This window comes from Corvus kubaryi, unplaced genomic scaffold, assembly GCF_017639235.1.
Source record: "Corvus kubaryi isolate FWS band 111438036 unplaced genomic scaffold, C.kubaryi_AGA036_p1.0 37133, whole genome shotgun sequence".
Taxonomy (NCBI): Eukaryota; Metazoa; Chordata; class Aves; order Passeriformes; family Corvidae; genus Corvus; species Corvus kubaryi.
Genome location: NW_024581034.1, coordinates 484,503 through 506,666, shown reverse-complemented (window position 1 = coordinate 506,666; position 22,164 = coordinate 484,503). Strand labels below are relative to the sequence as shown.

The 22,164-nt window shown below is 44.2% G+C and overlaps 1 protein-coding gene across 2 annotated transcripts in view; it reads right to left on the bottom strand.

The window, feature by feature from the left end:
* The window catches only part of DYRK1A (dual specificity tyrosine phosphorylation regulated kinase 1A), a 70,117-nt gene that overhangs the window by 19,111 nt on the left and 28,842 nt on the right, over positions 1-22,164 (bottom strand). The window lies entirely within an intron of this gene.

Sequence of the window (22,164 nt, the reverse complement as noted above, 5' to 3'; positions counted from 1 at the left end):
GCAGCTGCAACATGAACGCAAAATTATCACTAAAGATTAAATTTAGAAGGAAGGTGTTAAACAGCCAAGCACCTGACCAGCAAAGGGAAATCCCCATTTCCTTTACAGTCCAAACCTTGCAAGAAAATACAAGCACTAGAAAACAGTAGATTAGTACAGCCAAGATTTGGCTTTCTTAAAAATAACTATGTTAAAAGAAAATTAAAATATTGATATTGATATTGCACCATTGACTCAACATCTATCAGGGCAAGAGAAGAACTGCATGGATGAAATCAAACACCATTTTACATTGGTTATATTAAAATATTAACCATTTTAAGTTAACATTGCACAGAAAATTACTTTTAACTCTTCTACAAAATGTCCATTAAAAACTGAGAATCAGAGTTAATCTTCCATCTCTACAACTTGGTGAAGTTAGTGAACATTTCCTTTTCAGGATTCACTGAACACTCCTGTAAGAATGGCTGAACATATGTAAGACATCATCCAGTATCTCTACTTTCTGCTCTTTTAATTTCTGAGGTTCTGCTTACCCTGAAAAAAAATCATAATCTCACTTAGCAACATCACGGTGACTGAAGTAAAAGTCAAAACAATATTTAAATCAGAGAGTCAAAAATACCACTAATTCTAAAGTGTAGAGCCAGTTACTTTCAAAGGTTTCTATCTTGTATTTTTTTACCTCAGGCCACAGGTTTCCAATAGACAGATACCTGGACAATTACAGAACTTAATAAAAACAGATTTTATTTTTAAAAAATTCTGCCCTTCCACAAGTTCCTAAAAAAGCAGAAAGCTCAAATATATAAAGCCAAAAATCCTGGCACCGTGGGGTTCTCATTTACAGTTTGACTTCATAGGATCTTCTGACACTCCAAAAATCACAACAAATCTGAGCATAAACTGAATAATGCACTACACACATTTAAGATGAAGTCAAAAAGTAAAGTAAAAGAGTGTTAGAAGTATAATTATCCCACAAAACAAGAGTTGTAATTTGATGTTTTGATTCAGCTTCAAACTTTCCATGTTTGTAGACCTTTTCCTCCCAAGTCCACCTGCATCCAAATCCATGAATTTTATTCTTTTAGTTAAACATTTTTTGGAATTTGTTGTTTGTGACTAACAAAGAGGTCCCTGTTGGCTTGGAGGGGAGTCCCACAACAAATGTGATGCCACGAATCCAAACTGTGTCCAACAAGAACCTTCTTAAACCAGGAACACAAATGGTTGCACAGCAAATCTCAGAAAAAAGGACAAGATTAGAGCCTGACCAGCCCGATGACGTAAGAATGACAAGGAGATGGATGGGAATTGGCTAACTCATCCCCATGTTCCCATCCCAAATGGAAAAGCACTTTAGTCATCTCCTAAAAGGGACCGATCTCACCCACGTCACCAACGAGCAACAACCACCTGGGTCAGAAGTTCAGGATCTGTAACCACAAGGATCAGCAGCCAAGTAATTCCATCTTTCCAACTTGTCCCTGTCCCTGCAAGGAAGGCACTGGAGTTCACAGCCTCGTGCTGGAAGCAGTCCTGGCCACCAACACAAACAAGTCACGCTCAGCTCTGGGCCCTGATGAAATCCCTGCCCTTGCCACATCCCAGACTTTGCTCCTGGCACCTGCAATCCAATCCCAGGACATCTAATCCCAAGAGAACACTCCTAGAAACACCCAGTGACACGTTAGGAAGAAAGGAAGGGGGAAAGAAGGACTGGTTAGAATAGAAATCTTGACCTCCTTTAGTTTTAGGTCGAGGAGTCGCTCCAGAAATAGGGACATTTGTGCACATCCATTAACTGAGGCTCACAAAGCCTCTGGTGGCTCAGAGATTGCTTTTTGGCTCATTTGGAGAGCTCCAGACATCCAAAAAAATCAGAGATCTGCTGACCACCAGAGCAGGACTAAAATCCACCGGCACTTGTTACCACAACACATCCAGAACTTCCACAGGACATAAATATCTATGAACAAGGTGTAGTCAATCATCAATTTTCCTTTTTAACCACTACAAGTTCAAGTGCTCACACCTCGTAAAGCACCTTGGGAAGAAAATAAAGTAAAAAACCCCAAAACATATGCCAAGATCTCTAAGCATGAAGCCCATTAAAGGAAGAGATTATGGATTGGAAGTGGGTAGAATTATCTTACAAATAGGCCTTACCTAATGTTAGTTCGGGGAAGGCATAAAAATACCCACCTTGCTGTGTATTTGCACTCAAAAGAGGCTCACAGCTCAGAACTACCTGAAAATAGACACACTGCAAAAATGGATTCCCTCATCATAAAGGAGAAGGTTTATTTCTTTAAAGCATCATCTCAACACAGTGGAAGAAGAATAAATTTATTTCTTTGGTGAGGATGGAAAATGCTTTTCTCATTCAAAATAGCTGTGTTTTAAATGGATTTTTTTTTTCATGGATGTTTTGGGGCCTCCCCACCCCAAGTGTCCAAGCCCAGGCTGGATGGGGCTTGAGCACCCTGGGATAGTGGAAGGTGTGCCTGCCCGTGGCAGGGAGTGGGACTGGATGATTTTGAAGTCCCTTCCAACCCAAACCATTCTGGGATTTTATGATTTTTTCCAAGCAACAAAGAAATTATTAACTCCAAGCAGAAGTAATATTTGAGATGCTGGTTACCGAGGAGTCTATAAATGAAAGACAATTGGTGTAATATTGGAAAAGTTGGTGTAAAATTTTGCATCAATCTTCAAGAACTCAATGTATTTTTTCAAGATTCAATTCCCTCTCTCATCCATTCGAGATCCTATTATTCCCATTTTGACATCAGTCCACATAACTCATTTAGACATTAAACCTCCTCCCAGATAAAGTACCTTAAGGTCAGGTGGTGAAACACATCCGTGGCCCTCTCCTTTCAGCTACAGCGAGGCACAAACATTCACTGACTGATGGGGAAGAGCTGCAGGTGACTGAGTGACCCCAACAGTGGATCACCAATCCAGAAAAAATGTGTGGATTGTGGCCAAAGCCCAACTGGCCACAGGACTGGGCAACCTCCAAAGGTCTCTTCCAGCCTCAGTGTTTCCATATTTCTGTGCCACAAAGTCAGCACAAAGTGAGATTTCTCCCCGAATCAGGAGTTGTTAGAGCATCTCCTCTGTTGGGTAAGACTGCACCTGCAAATCCCACCAGTAATTCCAAGGTTTCTTTGCATTCCTGCCATCCAGCTCATTAAAGATCTACTTTGCTTCTCAAAGTATCTTTGTGACTCTCTTTGTCCCTCTGTCACACTTCTACCCAAGTGTTCTACTGAGGTGCATTCATAGTGAAAGATAAAAAAGGAGGCACAGTCAGACAAAAATCATTAGAGCATTAAAAAAGGTGACATTTCCTTAATACATCTTCCTACTTCTCGCCTCACAATTAAAAATTAGCCCCCAAAAAGAACCACTGTGACAGTTTGAACCCTGTGAGTGATGCAAGTTTGCCTTCAGGACTGACAAAAGCATCTCCCAAGTGCAGCAACAGATCTTGGTTCCATGACACTGGGAGATAAAGAGTTATCTTGCTGATAACAGAACCTTTGCAACAGCCTTAAAAACACTTCCTTGCCTGCTGATTCTCGTGCAAGATGAAGCAGGTAAGAGCAGTCAAAGTCCCATCAGCATTTATTCCATACTTCTAAAAGTTTAAATGGAGTAATTCCCCAATTTTGGAATGTTCAAAGACAGGTTGGACAGGGCTTGGAGCAACTTGGGGTAGTGGAAGGTGTTCCTGCCCACGGCAAGGGGTTGGAATTAGATGATCTTTATGGTCCCTTCCAACCCAAACCACTCCATGATCTCAGGCTGAAGTGTGAAACCTCCTCTGCACAATTCACTTTCCATTCTCTTTGCCTTGCTAGACCTTTTCTTCCTTTTCTTCAACACTTTCCCTCTAAAGATTATTGCTTGACACAAAATGTTTTGAGCTTCTTTCCCCTCATCTCCCTCCTGTCCCACCCTCCCTTCCTGTGTTTGGGTTGCTCAGCCATGTGCAGATATTCCCCCTATTCCCTCTCAGGGCTACGCTGGCAGCTGAGTGAGAAGCTGCCAGAAAACACGACCCGGGAATAAAAGCGAGAAGTGTCTTGCTCCCCACAAAGGCTGTTCTCCTTTCCACACTCAGAGTTCAAGAGCTTGTGGGCCCACACCACAGACCAAGTACGGGTCTTACTGCACAGGACCGGTTCAGACTTCGAATCTTTTTATTTCCAACCCCTGCTAAGCTACCACAGGTGAAGGCAAGCACTTCTTGTTGCTTTATTCTGTATTTAAATTAGTGAATGTGAAAGCAGCCCAGTGTCCCCTCTAAGAACATCCTGTGTTAGCTGAGGAACTGTACAGCCCTCTTCCTTCATGTGAGATCCTTCTCCTTTTGTTGCAAAGTTAATTGTTCTGCAAAGTTCTGGTGTACTTTATTTTTCAAAATCTCTGCTTGGAAAAGCTCTCGGCATCCATGAGCAGTGATGCCTCAGCTATTGAAGAGTGTCTGGAAAAGGGAGACTGATCCCCGCACTGCTCTAGCATCCAACCACCTCTGTGCTGTATTAGCACATCCCAAAACAGACAGTGAGCAATTAGCAACAAGCACTTGTACCTGACAACTCTCTGTTCAAATAAACCCACACTGAAGACGAGTCAGACCTACCAGAGTTCTGCCTGAGCATCACAGATGTCAACCACAGGGGACTGGAGAGTTTAGAACAATCATCTTTCAGGCAATCAGCAAATGCCAACCTGAACTCTGAGTGAACTTCTGCAGCCCTGCTCTGCCCATTGTCCCCACGCACGGGGTTTGAAGTGACTGCATGAGAACGTGGGGGTACAGGGACCTCTCTCAGCTTGGTCTGGAATGGGAAAAGCTGAAAGAACCCAGGGAAAAGCTGAGAGAACTCAGGGAACAAAGGGAAATTACCTGCGGCAGCTACCGGAGAACAATCCTGTTATAAATATCCCACACGAGTTCCTCCTCTGGAGGAACTTTATTATTGTGGGGGAATTATTAAGAATGGCTGCTTCAGAAGTTATCCTACAATAACTATTCAGCCAACTTCCCTGTACAGAAATGTCAAACACTGCTTTCCCTCAGAGCAGAATGAAGCCCTAAACTAAGAAACAACCCCCCTGTCCAATCCCATTCATGGGTCAACACTCCCATGGATTCCTCCTGCTCCCAGCTCCTGCTCTTCCCCACTGGATGGAGCTGCAGGGAGGACACAGTGCTCAGGAGGTGACATCAAACTCCTGGGTGCCATCTTTTCCCAGCCTGGAGAAAAACTAGGCCAAGAGCAGGTTCATGAACTGCTGGGCCTGTCTTGGCTGGTTTCTTCCCTGGACGACCTGCAGCAGGAGGTGGACTTTGGGCAGGACTTGTGGTCTGTGGCTTTTGTGCAATCAGAGGACACCAGTTCCCCTTTCCTGGAGAAAAACTGGGGCTCAGACCTGTGACAGGGAAAGATTGGGGGAAATATCTTCCCAAAAAAAAGCCACTTCAAAAATCTGGTACCAGAAGGACTGAATGCCGCTACTACGTTGTAATTCTCCCACTACAAGAGAAAGAAGTTTCTAAAACTCATTCAATCCACTGGCAACACTATATAAATCTGTGTTTCATTAACTTATAAATATGACTTTGAGTACACTCCAGAGAATCTTAGAACTGAGAAAATGTTGTGAAAGTGAAACCACTTTTTTTTAATACATGAAGCCCAAGATTGCCAAAATTCTCAGCTAAAATCGACAGGAAACACAAGCACTCTTAACTTTCAAAGTCAAAATTAAGCTCTGTGAGACCTCTGCTCTTCCATTTCTGCCCTGGAGAAGCACAGCTAAAAAACACCTGGAATTCCACAAAGAAACAGGGAGAACTGAACCTGCGGACAGGCCTACAAAGGACTGAATGGACTGAAAAACCACTAAAATGAAGAGCACTGTGCCCAGAAATTAGGAAAGCCCAGAATCTTTCCCCAGCTTTAATTTAGTGCCTCCATGTCAATAAGTTATGATTCTGTTTAGCTCCATGAATGCCCTGTTTGTTTTAGGGGGCAGAATGGAAGCAGCGCTCCCTGAATAGGTGGCCATACAATAGATCTTTTTATTTTCATTGTGTTTAACATAATATCCCTTGACGCTCTTCAGACTGTGCTCCAAATAAAATTATTCCTGGCTGCATATATATTCTATAGAGTGGTCATTGTTTTTGCATCCTTGGAATTCACAAACAACCATTTCCTTCTGCAGCGTTCTGCATTTTCTCCTGTTCTGCAGAAAAACAGCGAGGCACGGGATAAACACCAAAGGGCTCCATGATTCAAATTTTTGTATCTTCAGGACTTTGCAAAGACAAGGAACGCATCCTAGCAGGTAAATCTCTGTTTTACAGAGCTCCACAGCTTTACAGGTTAGGTAAAAAAAGCTCCTTTTTGACACACTGCCCCCATGTGATCCTCCAAGAGAGGATATCCCAGGATTTAGAGAGGAAACATTCTCAACTGTGCATCTGTACACACTCCAACAGAGTTATTACTGAGGGTTTTCCCCTCTCCTAATACATGGTTAAAATTCTTCCCAAGTTTTACTGGTCAAACTCAAGTACTTTGGCTGGTGATTCACCCCAACGTGTATTTATGTATTTTATGACAAATGAGTGGGTGAAACCATATCTCAACAGTCAATACTTTATTATTGAATATTTAATAACCTGTATTTCAAGAAGAGGCCTAACATTTACTTTAAAACTGACAAATAAAAATTGTCCAAATCCTCCTTTTCCAGAGGTCACCGATGCTGGTGAAAATGTGTCACAGCTGAGGATCTGAGGCTTCTTTTTTTCTCTCCCCCTACAAACTTATGTGCATTTAAAGATTTTATGCAGTTATTATAAGGTTTACAATTTTTCTAATTGAATGAAAAGTCTGACACTTAAAAAGAGGAAATATAAAGGTGAGGAAAAATGGACAAACTCTTTTATGATCATGGTGAAAGTTCAAAGAAATACAGAAAGAATAATGTTGGAAAATGCCTCAAAGATCATCAAGTCCAACCTTTGACCAAACAAACATTACAGCTTTAAAGCAGAAATAAAGACTGAAGTGTGAATGTTATTCCCAAATAGGTTTTCCAATGATTACTTAACTCCAACTACCTCTGCATATTTAATCTTGCTCAAAGACCCACACCTGTCCCTCAATTACAAGTGAAAATCACAAATACAATCAGAAAACAGAAACTTCTGTCAAATTCATTAAATAAGGAGGAAAACCTTTATAATCCATGGTAATCTCCTAATACAGCAGAAGTTTAGTGACACAAAGTTTAAATTGACATTATTTTATCCCTTAAACATGCTACAAAAGAACCTCTAAACTTACTCTTCAGGAGGCTTCAAGCAAATTCCAAGTACACACAATTTATATTAAATCTAAGTTTTTGGTTCTAGAAATTACTAAGTTTCTCTATGAAAAGGTTGGCTTTATTCAAGAGAAATTACATTTCCCTCTGCTGAACCTGAAGTTTCCTGAATGGTTTAGAAAACAGCCAGAAAATTAAAATTCCACCAAAGTAAAAATCAGATTTAATCAAAAATCTGCTGGTGACAGGAATTTCCACCATTACTAGTAAATGCCGTGTAGTATCAAACCGTAGATACACATTGATACTTATGGTAAAGGGAAGGGGAAAAAAAGGGAAAAAACAGCATGGAATGTAGCTGGATTTACTCAATTAAATAATTTATTAACCTTACAGTCAATTTTACTGAGTTGGAAGGAGAGAATGTGAGCAGTTATGGAAAGAAAACCCAGGAACTGGACACTAAGGAAGACAGAGGGAAGCAGTGGGGAACAGGACTGAGGAAGGTAAAGTGATCCATGACAGAACAGGAGAAAAAGCTCGTTGGGAAAGCAGGGAAAGGGGGGGAAAGGGACAGATACAGATGCAGATTTAAGCAACAGAATATATTTTAAGCTTAGATTCCCCAATATTCTTAGGCAGGAATTATATTTAGGACAGAAAAAAACCAGGACTCAACTTACAGCTGAGGAGGGGCTTGGTTTTTGGTGTTTTTTTTTTTTTTTTTTTTCTGGGGGGGAGGGGGGGGGCGGGCGGGGATTGGGATGCGAATACACCATTTTTGAAAGGTGAGTGTGTGTTCCAGAAATTATGCTAAAGAATTATCAGATTCAGATCCTGATCTCGGACAGCGAGAAGGGGCTGATATGCGAGGTGAGTGTACCAGCGTTCCACAGCCGCGCTTTCTGCGGGAATCTGGCTACTTTAAGGCATTTAAAAAAAAAAAAAAAAAAAAAAAAAAGATAAAATAGTAAAAAAACTAGCACCAAGGCTTAGTTGCGGGTGCCCCATGGCTGGCCGCGCTCGGGGGCTCGGAGCAGCCCGGTGTGAGGCGCCGAGGGTGCCGCGCACCGCCCAGGCCCGCGCGCCGTGTGTGAGGGGGAAGCCGATGCCGGCGCTCCCCTCAGCGCATCCCCGGCTGCCGCAGCGCGCCCCAGCAACAGCGCCTCATTAGCATAGCCCACCCCGGGCCGCGCCGCGCCATTGGCCCGCAGCGCCGCGGCGGCGGCCAATGGCGGCGCGCTATGCAAATGCCGGCGCGCAGTTGCCAGGGCAGAGCTGGCGCGCGGCGGCCAATGGGCGCGGGCTCCATAAACAAGGAGCGCGATTGAGCTTTGTCACATTCGCCGGGCGCTGTTAACACTTTCCAGTTTAGGGCGAAATTAGCTCCATCTCCCGAGGATCAGGCTCATGTTCTACATTTCACCCCCACAGCAAGGGCAGGGCGGCGCAGCCATGATACACGGGATTACAGATAAGCGCGCCCGCGTTAGGATTTCGCCTGCCCGGCTCCGGGACGCCTTCTCCAGGGCTGGGATGCTAAAGATCCCCCAATGCTGCCGGGTGGGAGCTCGCCCGGCTGGAATTCTTCCCGGGGCTTTAAAAAGCTCTAAAGTTCCCTGTCGCTGCCTTAGGCAGGTCACCTCCTAAAATTACTGTGTCAGGCTACTCCTGTCCTTCCCTTTTTCCTTCCCTTTTCCCAAGGATCTGAATTTATGTTTCACTGGTTTGGGTTTAACCCTAAAGACACAACATTCTTTATTGTTATTATTATTATAATTCACACCCCCCCCCCCGACAGATTTTAAGCAAATGAAATTTCAGCTCATTCCACCGCCCCTAACGACTGAACATGAGCGAAGCTGAAGCATCCTACGAGAAAATAAGCAGATTTTTTTTTTCTTTTGACCGATTTTAAAGAAAAAAAAAAATAAGATTATCTGACAGCATATTGGTGTCTCTGTGCCTGTGACGGTGTGAATCCATCACTGACCACCACCGCTTGCAGGGCTGCTGGGGAGATCCCCTTCCCACGCGCACGGATGCGGATGTGGAAAACCGGCGCCTGGAAATGCAAAGAGTGACAGACTTACTCTGGAAGCCCCCGGCTGTCCCTGGAGCGGCACTGTCCCCTCTACGCCGTGGCGGCCGCAGCGATGCCGGGCATGTTTTACTGCACTTTGCCGAGCCCGGCAGCGATGTGCCAGCGCCGCTGCGAGTCACTCACCTGCGAAGGGGGTGGGGGGTGCTTCCTGTTCTCCGGGGCTCCGGGAAGGTGCCCGGCGCTGCCACCGGCCGGGGCACGGAGCGCCGGGACCCGCCGGGACCCGCCGGGGCGGCCACGCCGCTCTGGGACAGCACCTGCGCTCGGCCGCTCGCCTGGGCCGCGGGTAAAGAGGGGACAAGATCCCTGTTTTCTAGGGGGTGCCGAGGACCGCCAAACGTTTCAGCCCTGAAGCAGAGAATCTGCTTTTTCCAAAATGTCAGTTCCAACAGAACTTAAAAAGTTTTACCGGCTCCCTCATTCAACAACTTCATTTTGGACGTTTTACCAGTAGTGAAACTACTGCAGTATCTCCTTACATGCCCCAAAACACAAGCGACTACCTCAGTGCGTGTGCATTACACACCCCAAAAAATCAGTGCCACCTATTCTGTATCTCGTGTCAGCTTTTTGAACTCAAATCTTGCATTTCTTTCGTGCTCGTCTCACAGACCCTGCAGCAGTGCAGCAGCAGCAGCGTTACCTGACCAGGGGCTTACAAGATTTTCCAAGCAATCCAGGCTGGGCCAGGACTTTGCAGCACTAATCCTTCTCCTGGTCTGCTCCGCTGTCCTTTCAGGGAAATACTTTTATCAGCACTTAACCGAGAGTTCCTCGTGCTGGTGCAGCGCCTCCTCCTTCCCCCACCTCCAAAGAACATTACTCACAATTTGCAGTTTGCAGCGCAAAACTAATTAAAGATGGAATAAATTACCTGCTACATGGCAGCACGTCAAACCACACGAGAGGTGAAAAACACCCAATATTTTATCCCGAATCAATACCTGGCCTGATGTGTCAGGCATTTCCAGCTGAACATAAAGTTAGCATAAATATCGGCATAATTTTTCAAGTTCTCCTTTAATCTATTGTGCAAACAAGATATATGCTAAAAAAAAAATTAAAAGAAATCTTTTCCTACGCATAAAACCCATCAAGGGAAATTACTTGAATTATTCTATTTCCCATTTGTAGTTACTGAGGCACAAGATATATTTAAACAGTTGGTAGAGAAAAAATGGGAAGCATCTCCCATATCAATGTACAGCCAGCATGCCAAACCATGAATGTAAGAGCTAAACAAGGGATGAATACATCATGTGCAAGAGTCTCACATGATATAAATTATTCAATACCTGACCAAAGAGAACAGCTTTCAGGAGAGAGGGGGAGGATCTCAAAGTACTTTTGCAGTTTGAATACAGACAGGGCTCGGAATTGATGCAAAATCTTTTTAACTCAGTTAAATAATCCCATGTATTTTTGAACTATTTCACTGGGTGACATCCATCCAGCTCTGGTGTCTACCATAAATAAAGGTGGATTTCATCTAACCCAGTGATGACAATTTTAAAATAAAACCAACTGCAAAAATAAAATAACTTGGCACGTGGGCAAGTGTGTATTTTCAGAATTTGGGCTGTCCCCTCCTTCCACTTGCAGGATTTGCACAGCCCTATTGATATTAAAAGTCTTTTTTCCTTTACTAATTCCAAACTGCCTGTACAGTTTGGGATTTTTGGGATTGGATTCGGGATTGCTATTAACCTATCACACACCTTTAAGGACCAACACACACAGAAGCTTTTTAAGTGAAAAAGTGAACTAAAAAGAAATATCAACCATTATAAATGACCCCTCGATTATGGGGCAGCTGCTGGTGTGATGATTCCAGGGAATTCCCTCAGTGGCTGATTTCATGTATGATTTTGAACCAGTTCATGTCACTCCAAGGGAAGTTTATAGCACATAAATTGTGGCAACAAACTGAGCGGTTCTGTTGCATTTGGAGACATTGCACTGCTTTGATACTCTGTATTAGTAACACAAATTCTGACAAAGTTCCTAAAAACCAGAACACTTTGTATTAATAACACCAATTCTGATGGAGTTTCTAAAAACCAGACTACTTTAAAACTCTTAGGCATGCTGTCCTTATTAATCCATATCACAGATCATAAAATAATAACATTCCAGGTTCTTTCCTCACTCCAAAGTAGCCTGGAAGCACCAGAACTATTCCATAAAATCCTCACAGGTCATGAACTGTACCTAAACCATTTTTCTGCTGCATTCTCAGTGATTTGATAACTGATATTCTGACACCTGCATTTTACAGCAGGAATCTGAAGCCAGTCCTGACAAACTCCACTCAGACTTCTTGAGTCACTGAACAATAAATCATTCCTCAGTAAAAAGTTTCAATTATTTCCATATCCAGCCTAGTGCTCATCACAGAAAAGCCCAAAAAAATCAGAAATAAACCCAGGCAAGGGGGTTGACAAGTCCAGTCAAACCTCACAATTCCAAAGCACTCATTTGAAAGCCCAATTTCCTCCTGCCTTTGTAATAATTCCTGTATTTAGTACACACACTTTAAAGTTGAAGCAATTACTTCTTTTGATTTGTCTCACCTTGAAGTTGCAGCTTTTAAGGAGAAAAAAAACTTAAGTGTGGTTGAATCCGTACTTCCAGCTGGAAACCACCAAAACCCAGGCATGCCAGACTTCACTAATCCAAACGATACGACCCCAAAGTGGAGCTCACTGTAAACTTTATTAATTTCTCTCAAGTAACAAATTTCAACCCAGAAAAATTTTAAACAAATCAACAAAAATACCATCCCCAAAACAAACAAGAAGTATCATATTCCTTTAGGAGAATACTGTGATTTAAGAAAATTATCTTTGAAGTTTAACTCGCATTTTTCCTTCTAAGCTTTTACTGTTTCTAGCATAAACTAAGAACTATTAAAGCTAACTATAAAAAATGGGGTTTTTTCACAGTAATAATAATGATGAGAGCAACACTACCCAAGTATCAGAGTTGTGCAAATTAAAAAACTTTAAATTTTGTCTGCATCTTACACAATCCTAGAATGGTTTGGGTTGGAATGAACCTCAAAAATTATCCAGTGCCACCCCTGCCATGGCAGGGACACCTCCCACTGTCCCAGGCTGCTCCAAGCCCCAATGTCCAGCCTGGCCTTGGGCACTGCCAGGGATCCAGGGGCAGCCCCAGCTGCTCTGGGCACCCTGTGCCAGGGCCTGCCCACCCTCACAGGGAACAATTCCTGCCCAATCTCCCATCCAGCCCTGCCCTCCTTCAGCTGATCTCCATTCATAAATCTGATTCCCAGCTTACAAACTCTCCCATTTGCCACGACTGGGGTCCCCCTTTCCAAGAAGTGCCAGCTGTTCCCCGCAGGGACACCATGGAAGATGCATAAACCAAAGACATCGTGTTCCAGCTGTAACATTTGAGCCTCTCCTTCCATCAGTCTCTGGTTTTTCTGGAAAGCCAATTCCCAGAACAAGCTGCTGAGAGCTGCCTGTCACCTGCACTTGAAGCATCCATGAGGGAAGAGATGTATCCAGGCCACCAAAAAAAGCAGGTGACTTCCAAGGGGTGCAGAAATGGGGTAGGGAGGGAAGGAATCATTGCAGCATTTCCTGAAGGATCTATAAACTACACCAAGGAAAACCTGACCGGATAATTTGCCATGGTTTGGTGTTGGGTTTGGTGCAGAGAGGTGCAGAGGGAGCATTTCACCTGAGGTAAGAGATGTTTCTAAGGAAAGGTGATGATGGAAAATTATTGACAGGATCCAAACACCAAACACACAAGGAGTTCTTCAAGGTTCAGCCAACAACTGTGTTCTGAGGAAAGATCACCCCAAGTCCAGTTCATAGCAGAAATGTTAATGACATTCAAACCCCTGAAGGCTTTTAATTGAAACAAAACTGTGCCCTGGTCTGGTCAGGGAATGTTCCCAGTTCCTAAGGACATTGTGAACATGACACGACTGTCCTGCAATGCACAGGAACCACGACCTCCTACAAAGTCATGTCACCAAGGGTGAAGTCGCTGCAAGTCAAGAAAAGTGAAATAATAGCAAACAAACTCTTTATTTAGAAGTTTAAGCATCAATGAGCTTCAAAGCTTCAGCATTGGGGTTTTAGAAGTGTTCTCAGGGAACAGAACACCCGGCTTCATGCATGGCACAGTCAGGAGGACTCTGGCAAACACACCCGTGAGGATGAGTCTTTGAACAGCCTGACTCTTCCCTGGCAGGCAGATGCTGAAAGAAGAGGGAAGAAGTTGGAAGTGCCCTCCTGCCATGAGTGAAAACCCACTGGAGTGAGGGCTGTGTCAGGCTGTGGTGGGAGGAGATGCTCGAGAAGGGGTGCAAAGAAACGTTACCCCAAAGAAACGTTACCCCAAAGAAATGTTACCCCCAGCAGGACATCAGCGAGGGCAGTTATCAAACAGTGCTCAAGGTAATGGGACTTTCTGTTACTGCAATGCTGAATCAGGCTGCCCACAGAGGTTATGGCTGCTCCATCCCTAGAAGTGTCCAAGGCCAGGTTGGACATTGGGGCTTGGAGCAGCCTGGGACAGTGGGAGGTGTCCCTGCCATGGCAGGGGTGGCACTGGATGGGCTTTAAGGTTCCTCCCAACCCAAACCATTCCATGACTCCATGAATTTGGAGGAGAAAGTATAAAACAAGCACAGAATCTGCCACCTCTAAGACGTTTGAAAAGACAAGGGCCACATAACTCATCATTCTCATGACTGCCATGGAGCCCAACTTTTCACCAAGTCCATCTCAGAGTTTAAAAGCCTTACCAGAAAAGAAGAGCAATAGTGTTTCTTGTGCTCCAAAACCCCTGCAAAAAGCAGGGCCTTGGTGCAGAAGGAGCAGAAAAAGCCCAAACCACCTGCTCCTGCTTTGCAGCACCAGTTGTTCTGCCAAGCAGTGGCGACACTCGAGGCTGTGCTCTGCCAAAGCATCTGGGTTGAAAGCACCACGGTGTTGTTCTCTGGCACTGCTGGCCAAGTGAGCACAGAGCTGCTTCCAAATGTCACTCAATCTCACACAGCTCCTCAAGACTTCTTCAGAAATCTGCGGAATTGCTACGATTTCTTAGCAGTTCCAGAGAGCCCGACTGTGTCCGAACTGAAGGTGCCAGAGAGGACTTCCTTTCTTTTTCTGCCCCACAAGAGGGTAAGGGGAGACTTCCCAACATCTCTGCAAACAAAAGGGAGTGGACAGACGTGGAAAAATTGCCATCATTTGTGAGAGGAAAACATGGCAGACTCTTCAGAGGGTCATGGCATTGGCCACCTTTAGCCAACACTCCAGTGTTTCAAAACATCATCAAGGATTAAATGATTTTGCCAGGGGAGGTTCTGATTGGGTATTAGGAAAAACTTTCCATGCAAGACTGGTCAGGTATTTGAATGAGCTGCCCAGGGAGTGCTGGAGTCACTGTCTCTGGGAGTGCTCAGGAGGAGTCTGGATGTGGCCCTTGGGGACAGGCTTTGGGGTGCTGCTGGTGCTGCTGGGGTGAGGTGGGACTGGATGATCCTGAATACCAATGTCTAACAACCCTTTCAGTGGAGAAATTCCTCCTGGTTTCCAACCTGACCCTCCCCTGGCACAGCTTGAGGCCTCCTTCTCTTGTTCCCTGGGAGCAGAGCCTCCTGTTCCACAGAAAGCTCAGACACCACGGTAACTTTGTGTTCCTACTCACAGGATCTCATTCCCGAGGACCATGTTAGGCACAGAGTAACACCTGGAATTTCCTGTGCCTGTCCCTTCCCTTGTAACTGTGCTGAGGACCCCAGAATGACTGGGAGGAAAGAGACTCCCTGACTCTCCAAACCTGAGCACAGCGATGCTTCTCCACGGAGCACCTTGTCCAGATGCTTCCAAAAACTTCCTGAGGCATTTCTTGTTCTCCAAAATGGATCAGTTCCTATCTCCGAATGGGGAAGCCAGGCCTCTGTCAGAGGTGCCATTAATGCAAAGGTGCAGTACCTGTCTAATTACCTGGTCTTTGATGAAATTCCGACGATTCATTAGGAGCTGATGTTGAAAGGAGCCCAAATCGCTTTGTTTAAGTAGCTGCTACCCAGACTTGCTCAGAAGACACCAACTCACTTTTCTCTAAATTGATCAAAAGGCTTATCCAGGAGGGAGATTAACCATCTTCCTAATGGGTTACTGCAGCTTCTTGAGAAGACGGAGCTACTGCTAATCTGTTATTGAGGATAATGTGGATTTTTGATAGCAAAAAGATACTGCTAATAAACTGGGATCCACAGGAGACAGCATCACACAAACAACAGAATACTGTAACCAATCTGTAAATACTGAGCAAGTGTATCTGTGCAAAGTGTATTTGTAGGGAATGAGTTCTTCCCTGGGAGGATGGGAAGGCCCTGGCACAGGTTGCTCAGGAAGGCTGTGGATGTCCCATCCCTGCAAGTGCCCAAGGCCAGGTTGGATGGGGCTTGGAAGAAGCTGGGATAGTGGAAGGTGTCCCTGCTCATGGCAGGGGGTGGGAATGGGATGAGCTTTAAGGTCCCTTTCAACCCAAATCATTCTGGAATTCTATGAAAGCAAGAATTCCCCTCTCCTCTTTACCAACCCCTTCCCAGAAAAAAACAGTGAAGCAGATTTTTCATTCAGGTTATAAATGCTGTAATTCATGGAATTAGAGGACACAAATGATTCCTCAGGTGTCTGAATACCTACTGAGTGTTTACTCAAATACCTGTAGCCAGAGTGAAAGACTTCAAGTGCAAAGACGTCACTACGGATCTGGAAGTGTTTTGAACCCAAATCCCCGCTCCAGACGAAGTTAGCTCCCAAGTTCTATTTAAGGAAACTGCCTTCTATTGAAGAAGTGGAGTATTCAGCTGGCTCCGTTTTGGTGGCACTTTTTCTGAGCAGGGAAGTGTCAGAATTTTTGCATTTGGATGGCAGCCTATAGAGCCTGGATTTCTCCCAAGAAAAAATGAAGTTGCGCTTCTTGCCTTCCCCTGGAGCTCCACATGCCTCCAGACATAAAAGAAAACACCAACCAAACAAAAAACACAACAACTACTTTTTGCCTTTCTCAGGATCCAAACAGTCATTGCCTGGGGCCTTTTGCTACCAGAATCTTTGTAGGGAAACAAAGCTGAACACAGAATTTAAGCTGAAGGTGCAGAATCCTAACTTGAAAGCTGACCCATTGATTTGGGTGTGAAACAGCCTCTTTTTTTCCTGAGGAAAATCTCTTTTCTTCACAAGAGAAGTCATGAAGACTCCTGAAGTCCATGAAGTCAGCCCAAGCCAGAGGACAAGAACAACTTTACAGATAAAATTTCTCAGAAGATGGAAGAAAAGCTGAACTTTCGATGGAAATCTATAGGAAAGCAACACAAAATTCTCTCAGGCTTTGTAAGTGAGAAGGAAGCAAAGGAATATTCCTGCAGCTGCAGGTCAGGAATAAAGAAGTTATATTTCTATATATATATTTATATATTATGTATATATAACAAAAGATAGAACAACCCTGGGGTTTTTTGCTTTGACAATGGGAAAAAAAGCAATTTTCTCCTGAGACATCCTAAGTCCAAAGAGAAAGGGAAAAGGATTTAAGGACAACAGTGGAATGAAGAGCTGAGGAAGCATGGAAGCAGCAGCTGTGTACCCCTGGATCCAGCTGGGCTGAGGAAGATCCCAAACAGGGCCGTGATCCGCGGGATCCACAGCATCCCTGTGTGCAGTGCTCTTCCCAGCAACTCCTGGGAATGTGTGGCAGTCAGCATGTTCAGGAATCCTTCCCAGCAGGCAGCCAGGACAGTGAACTAGCACAGATGTGTGCTGCTCCATGTGATCGGCTCCCGAGGCTGGGAATGCTCCGTGTACTAACAGGGAAACAGCTCTTTTTGTCTGGGAATTTATGTTCTGAAATCTCCTCTGACCACATCTGCTCCTGCAGCTCTCTGCTGGCACAGTTTACAAATCAAGGCTCTTACTTGACACAGCTTCCTTCCAATTAGTGAAAATGGCAAACCAGGAGAGCCTCAGTTGTGAACTGGATTTTGGAAAATCCTGGGATGTAAAGAAAGGAAAACACCTCAAAACCATCGGCCAATAACTGCGCTGCTCACACCAAGATTTTGGGCTGTGACCCCGTTTCTCTGCAAGGTTTAAAAGAGGTTCATGCTCTTATCAAGCAACTGCCCAGGGCCATGAAAGGTGAGGAATTATCAGCTGATTTTGAGGATCACCAATGACAAAACACAAGATCTTCACGAACTGGTCTAAATTAAAGCACACAAGACTAACTTGGTGGTTTTTTTCACTTATTTATTGTCATCCCAATGCTGGGATCAGAGTTTTTCTTCAACATCTCAGCTTCTACAGAGCAGCTGGGGCTGCCCCTGGATCCCTGGCAGTGCCCAAGGCCAGGCTGGACATTGGGGCTTGGAGCAGCCTGGGACAGTGGAAGGTGTCCCTGCCCATGGCAGGAGTGGCACTGGATGGGCTTTAAGCTCCTTCCAACCCAAACCATTCTGGGATTCCATGATCTCAACGAGCCAATTTTGTAAAATTGAATTTTGGAGAAAACTCAGAGATGTGAACATTTAAACCTAAAAAGAAACACTGCCTTATTTATATCCCCTTCTGAGCTTAAGCACCAGAAATACACTTCAACTCCACACCGTGGATGTATCACTGGACTCAGGGAAGTGTCCTGGAATCACTCAGCACTGTGAAATGATTACTTGATTTTAAATCTGGAAGTTTTAGAAAGGTCTAACTTAAGAAGCTAGAATAAATCAATTACCAGATTACTGCTTTTTTTACAGTCTTTAAGGACCTGACACAGAGCCTCCCATGAACATCTGGAACACACCTAAAGTGAAGCTGTAAATGGAATTATGATGGACATCTGCTCCTTTTCAGATATTTTGCTAAACTTTAGTAAGTGAAATATTTCAAAGGGCTAATTCCCACTTTTATTCCAAACTAGCACAATGCCTCTGGATGGTACAAAACTTATAAGTTAAACATAATATAAATATTTATATAAATAATATAATCTAAATCTAAATCTAAATATATAAGGTAAATATATTTGGTGGGGGGGTTAATTTATTTTATATTTTATAAGCTAATATAATATATGTAAGCCATTATTCCATACCTACATGAAGATAAAAACAGTTTTATATTCAACCCAATTTGTGGAGAAGGATCTGATCTACTGAGAGGCAAGAACAGCAAGTCAGAACTCACATTAAAATGGCAGGTGAAATCAGAGATAGTTTTACCTATATATAAAAACTTGGAGAACCAGTTCACTCCATTGAGGCATCTTCAGGACCTTGGAGGAGCATGAAGATGTCAGTCCTATCACAGCTAAGCTAAAAAACCATGTCTGGATCTCCAGGTATTGCCAGAAACAGTTTATTTTTCTGGAGTGGTGAGACAGTCCTGAGGAACTGTGGATTTTAATCACAGTATTATTATATTTTTCTCTATTTAAAGGCCTCACAAAGCCAAGTAAAAATGAAACCAACCTCCCCCACCTTTACAAACATCATCCTTCTGTTTATTTCCTGGCACAGCACATCTGCTGATCCCTCTCCATCACATCTGAGGGAGCACAAACAAGTACCAAGTTCACCCCAAAATACTGAGCTCAAATAGGCAAGATGCACAAATATTGAAATTTTCTGTGATTTTAGTAAGGAAAAGGCAAAGTGTTGGATTGGTTTAGCAAACTTGAGGTTGGATTCTCTGTTCACAAAGTGGATTCAATGAAATGAAAGAGAAGTTAAGAATATGCACAAAAAGAAACCACTTAGAAGATCCAGAATTAACCAGTAAAAAACTCAATGCTCTGCTTGTATGCCCAGGTTTTTAAGGGATCTGTAATAACCACTTTGTTAGGAAAATGCCAGCACCAACAGATTCCCACAGGGAAGGAGGAAATCAAGAACAAATCTCTCTTCCCTGTCTGGAACAGAACTGTTGCCACCTGTTCCACCTTTCCAGCAAAGATGTTCAACAGCTGGCTCTGTGTGCAATACACTCAAATCTAGATCCCCAGAGATATTTTGGGATTGAAGTCAGCCAAATGTCACCAGGGGTTAGGTGGGAGTGTCAGGGAGTGCTGAGCCTCAGGAACCAGGCTTTTCCCTTGGGTTGATGGATCCATGCTGGGCTGGGTATTTCCTGCTCTTCCCAGGACAACTGGAAGGTCAGAACCTTAAATCTGATGTGTCACTCCTAAAAACAAATTATGTTTCTTGCTCTCTAATCTAATCCCTGTCTTTAACATCTTAGCAACAAGTGTGTTTCTGAGACTGTGGCATCACAATGGAAATCTGAGAGTGAAACATTCTCAGTTTTACATTTTCCAAGCTTAATTGTGTTCCTAAATCCAGCAGGGTTTAACCAGACCCACTCAGATGACGTCTGAGCTGCTCCCAGTGACATCAGAGGGCTGACAAATGTGTCCTGAAGGTGCCTTGTGGAAATATCCAAGCTATCCATGGATAGCTGACTGCATATTGAGGCATGGAAACTCTGGTAAAACCTGGTGACAGGAACCTACTCCTCAATGTATAACCTGGAAAAAACTCTGTCATCAAGCTGAGCATATCCTGTGTTGCTCTGGAAAGTTGGGAATCCACCAGTTTGATCCCAGTCAGGCATCAAGCAAACACAACATCTGAGCACCACTGCCTGCAAGAGCATTTGATAGAAACATTAAAAGCCACACATCAAGGGATGAATTGAATAGAACAGGAAGCAGCAGCCTGACTAGAAAAAGAGAAATACAAATCTTAAGAAGTCAGAATGTCCAGTTTCATCAAGATTTAGGAACAATATTTGCCCAGTTCTTGCCTCCACCTGCCTGATAAAGTATTATAAATGGGATTCTTACCAAGAACTATTCAGGCCTGGCTGTTGAGAGACATCCTATGGTGTCTCTGTGTATTGTAAAACCTAACCCCAAAGGAACAGAACTTCCAAGGATGGGGGGAGAGGTCATTTCTGCCTGGCTCCATGATGCAGGATGCCTCCTACAGACATTTGCTGCCCTGCTTATGGATGCAACACAGAATATGCTCAGAACTGAAGTGGTACCAGTTTAAGTTAAGGCACTGTCAAGCTCATCTAGTGATGATGAATTTAGGGTGTTGTGTCCCCAGAAAGGGAGGTCAGGCCTTGGCAGGGGCTGCCCAGGGAGGTTTGGAGTGCCCATCCCTGGAGGTGTCCCAGGAAGGGCTGGAGGTGGCACTCAGCGCTCTGGGCTGGGGTCAAGGTGGGCATCGGGCACAGCTGGGCCTGGCTGGGCTGGGAGGGCTTTTCCAACCTCAGGAATTCCATGAAATACCCACAAAGTACTGCTGGGTGCAGATTTGCACCCTGGGAGGTCCTTCAGGAGCACCAGATTTCAGGTGGGATTCCTGAAAAGCTGCAAATGCTTCCGAACTGGTGCTGCCCGTGCCAAGTCCATGGGAAGAAACTCCCTCTGGATCTGAACCTATAGCTTTTCCCCGGAGCACAGGGCTGGGATTCCCTCCAACACCCATCCTCGCTCCAAACTTCACTCCAAACCCACCCAGCCCAGGCCAGCAGGATCGATCCAGGAACATCTGCTTCCAAAACAGCGGAAACAGGACACAAAAGGGGATGCACAAGACAGGGCCACTCCCAGCAGCAGCCACCTGAGCCAGTCAATCCCTGGGACAGGGCACAGTTCCCAGACTCCATGGGCAGCTCCAAACTCAGTCTCAGCACCCCATTGCTGCCTTGCCCAAGTGAACCTTTCCTTTTTGCTCCCACACTGAACACTGGCTTTAAAGGCTGCAAGAAGAACTCTGTACTTGCAGTGTTATGTTCATTATACACCTCAGGCATTCTCGGTGCACTGACCAATCATTCAGGAAACAGGAAATAATTTTTATAGTTATTATTGCAATTTTTAATCTGAATTTTAATTTTTGTTCAAAACCTAATTTTTCTCAAGCCTAAGTGAGTCCTTGCTCTTAGAAACTGGCAACAGAAATAAATTTCAGCCTTGCAATAAAGAAATCTCCTCACAACTTAAAACTTCATTGAAAGTTACCTCAAAAGGTTTTTAAAGAGGGTCACATGTATTGGGAGGCAAAATGAATAGAAATTACTTTTCCAGAGTATTAAAACTACATATAAGAACAGCAGCATCTTAAGATTTTCTGGTTTAGATGCTCTGGTCTGTTCCTGGATAAGGAAAGCAGCATCCTCCACCAGGCTGTAATTCCATGCCAAAACCCTGGAAACAGGATTTTTGTTTCCTCTTAGATGCGGGCTGAGGCTGAAAACTTCAATTTTCAATATCACAGGTACTGAGCCATTCTGGAGGAGGGGTAAAAAAAAAAAACCTTTTCTTTTAAATAGGCAACTTCTTTTTAAATATGGATGCACGAATCTAACTTTAGCTGTCCAGGTTTTCACATTCCTGCTCTCAAATCCAGAAAGTAGAGCATTAATTTAGTCTGTTGACTTCAAGGTTATCATTCATTGAGGTCAATGACTCCATCTCTGAAAAGCAGAACTTCCACTTTCAGTCTGAGGAGCGCTGCCCTTCCCGACTGCTTTCTCACAAAAACTCCCAGGCAAACCAGCACCACCCCCTGCTGCAAAGGGATTTATCCATGGAAAATCAGGGGTTAACCCAGGGAACATCCAAGCCCT